This window comes from Lemur catta, chromosome 1, assembly GCF_020740605.2.
Source record: "Lemur catta isolate mLemCat1 chromosome 1, mLemCat1.pri, whole genome shotgun sequence".
Classification (NCBI taxonomy): domain Eukaryota; kingdom Metazoa; phylum Chordata; class Mammalia; order Primates; family Lemuridae; genus Lemur; species Lemur catta.
Genome location: NC_059128.1, coordinates 61,983,030 through 61,986,162, shown reverse-complemented (window position 1 = coordinate 61,986,162; position 3,133 = coordinate 61,983,030). Strand labels below are relative to the sequence as shown.

The following is a 3,133-nucleotide window of genomic DNA, read 5'->3' as shown; positions in this document are numbered from 1 at the left end:
AACTGTTTGAAACTTGCAGAGAAGGAAAATATGAAGAAAACCAAAAAGATAATATTTATTATCTCAGAACAAACTGCTATTTTTTCAGAAAAGAGCTGCAGTCATATTTCTGGGTTGATCAGTTGTCCTTTCCTGAAAGGACAGAAGTGAATTTGGATTAGTATTCTTAAACATGGACTCAAGGAGGCATGGAAGAGTTAAATGAGGATCCACAGAGCATAGAGCTTCTCCTTATTATTGTCTATAATTTCTAGCTAAAAGGAAATACTCCATTATTTGTCAAAACAGACCATACCCGAACACAGTTCAGCATCCCCAAAGTTTATGAGCTGAAAAAAATAAGTGAAAGTAATCTAATGTTAATTTTTTCAGGCTTCAAAAAGAGCTCAAGACATATGTCCAATCAATCTACCCATTGACTAATTATTATTGACTAGAGATAATTACATTTAGAAAATCCTTTGTTCCTTTTATGTTTATTCTAGAGCCTTTCAAGGAGCCTTGGGTATTAACTAGGCAAACAACTCAAGACATTGCCTCAAGATAGATTTATTTAAAATAAACAAATACCATTAATTTTATCCAGACACTTGGCCAGGCAGGCATTTATGCTTAACTGTGCAACTGTACACTGCTGACTGTCACGCTGGGATGCAGAGCAGAGCTCTGACATTTAAGTCTAGTAAAGTACATCTCCCCAGATCTCCAAGAGATGGGAAGGTAAATTTGATGTATGGAATACTTTGCCTTTAGAGCCCATTAACACCTTCGACAACATAGTGCTATGCCCAGAGAACCATGAAATATGCTAAAGAATAATGTACTTTATTTATAGCATGACTTTTTCTTGTAAAGAGACAAAACAAAGAAGAGGAAAAAAATTTTTAAATGCCCATCCTGCCTTATTTTTTAGATAAAGAAGAATTCTTTAGTGTTTATCATACAAATAGATTATGTTCAATCAGCTGTGCTTTTCCTTGGAAGGGAACAATCAAGATAAATTAAAGTAAAAAATAATTTCAAGATCAAACACATCATGTTATAAAGTTAATTTAAAGTTATACTAATTTCTGCTTCCAGGTTATTGAATGATCAGATGGGACACTTGGAAATGATAATTGACAACCTTACACTCTGGACAAATGAACAACACCAACTGGTTTTTCACAGAGTTATCTAGGTTACTGTGACAGAATCCAACAGCAATGACCCATTACAACTTCAGGCAATGTATCTTTAACTCTGGGGATTTAGCACTATTTTAAAAGATTAACTTCTCTTGGCACTTGTTAATGCAACTGGGAAGAGGAATTTGGAGAGAATCAAGAAAAATATCTTGAGGAGGAATTTGTATCTATTTCCTAAATTATATGTGGTTTCTATTTTATTTTTATTTTTAATTTTTTTTATTTCAGCATATTTCAGGGGTACAAATGTTTAGGTTACATACATTGCCTTTGGCTCACCTGAGTCAGAGTTTCAGGCGTGTCCATCCCCGAGATGGTCCGCACCGCACCCATCAGGTGTGAATATATTGCCCCCCACCCAACACCCAATGAATGTTATTACTAAATGCACACTTAAGTGTTGATCAGTTAATACCAATTTGATGGTGAGTACATGTGGTGCTTGTTTTTCCATTCTTGTGATACTTCATTTAGTAGAATGGTTCCAGCTCTATCCAGGATAATACAAGAAATGCTATATCACCATTGTTTTTTGTGGCTGAGTAGAACTCCATGGTATACATATACCACATTTTATTAATCCACTCCTGTATTGATGGGCACTTGGATTGTTTCCACATCTTTGCAATTGTGAATTGTGTTGCTATAAACATTCTAGTGCAGATGTATTTTTTATAGAATGTCTTTTGTTCCTTTGCATAGATGCCCAGTAATGGGATTACTGAATCAAATGGCAATTCTACTTGTAGCTCTTTGAGGTATCTCCATATTACTTTCCACAGAGGTTGTACAAGTTTGCAGTCCCATCAAAAGTGTATGAGTGTTCCTATCTCTCTGCATCCATGCCAACATTTATTGTTTGGTGACTTTTTGATAAGGACCATTCTCACTGGAGATAAGTGATATCTCATGGTGGTTTTGATTTGCTTTTCCCTGATGATTAGAGATACTGAGCATTTTTTCATATGTTTGTTGTCCTTTAGTCTATCTTATTTTGAAAAGTTCCTGTTCATTTCCTTTGCCCACTTTTTGATAGGGTTGTTTGATTTTTTCTTGCTGATTTTCCTGAGTTCTATATAGATACTAATTATCAGGCCTTTATTGGATGTGTAACATGCGAATATTTTCTCCCATTCTGTAGGTTGTCTGTTTGCTCTTGTAATACTTTCTTTGGCTGTACAGAAGCTTTTTATTTTGATCACATCCCATTTATTTATTTATTTATTTTGTTGCCGTAATTGCCTTTGGGGTCTTCTTCATAAATTCTTTGCCTAGGCCAATGCCTATAAGAGTTTTTCCAACATTTTCTTCTAGAATTCTTATAGTATCATGCCTTAGGTTTAAGTCTGTTATCCACCACTGTGAGTTGATTTTTGTGAGAGGTGAAAGGTATGGGTCCTGTTTCAGTCTTCTACATGTGGCTATCCAATTTTCCCAGCACCATTTTCTGAATAAGGATTCTTTTCCTCAGTGTATGTTTTTGTCTGCTTTGTCAAAGATTAGATGGCTACATGAGGATGGTTTTATATTTGGGTTTTCAGTTCTGTTCCATTGTCTCTGTTCTTATGCCAGTACCATGCTGTTTTAGTTACTATAGCCTTGTAATATAGCTTTGGCAGCACGTATACTAAAATCAGAAGGGCACAGAGAAGATCAGCATGGCCACTGCACAAGGATGACATGCAAATTCCTGAAGCATTCAATATATGTGGCTTTTAGACACAGAAGAAAAATGTATCACCCCTCCCCCAATACAGTGGTATGTGCATCCTATTTTGTCACTTAAGTATAAGTTTTATCATTTTAAAAAATGTTGTGGTAGCCTAAAACAGCATGACTTAAAATAAAGTTTTGACAGAAGTATAATTGAGAACCAGGAGGAAAAAAAAAAAAAAAAAAAAGAATAACTGGCTGAATTAACTCACTGGATGAAATATCTAACAGAG

The 3,133-nt window shown here is 35.1% G+C and overlaps 1 non-coding gene across 1 annotated transcript; it reads left to right on the top strand.

Moving 5' to 3' along the window:
* The first annotated feature begins 2,788 nt into the window (after positions 1-2,788).
* LOC123631193 lies at positions 2,789-2,897 on the top strand. Its single transcript, XR_006733059.1, has one exon. It is a non-coding gene; the product is annotated as a U6 spliceosomal RNA (small nuclear RNA).
* The last annotated feature ends 236 nt before the right edge of the window (positions 2,898-3,133 follow it).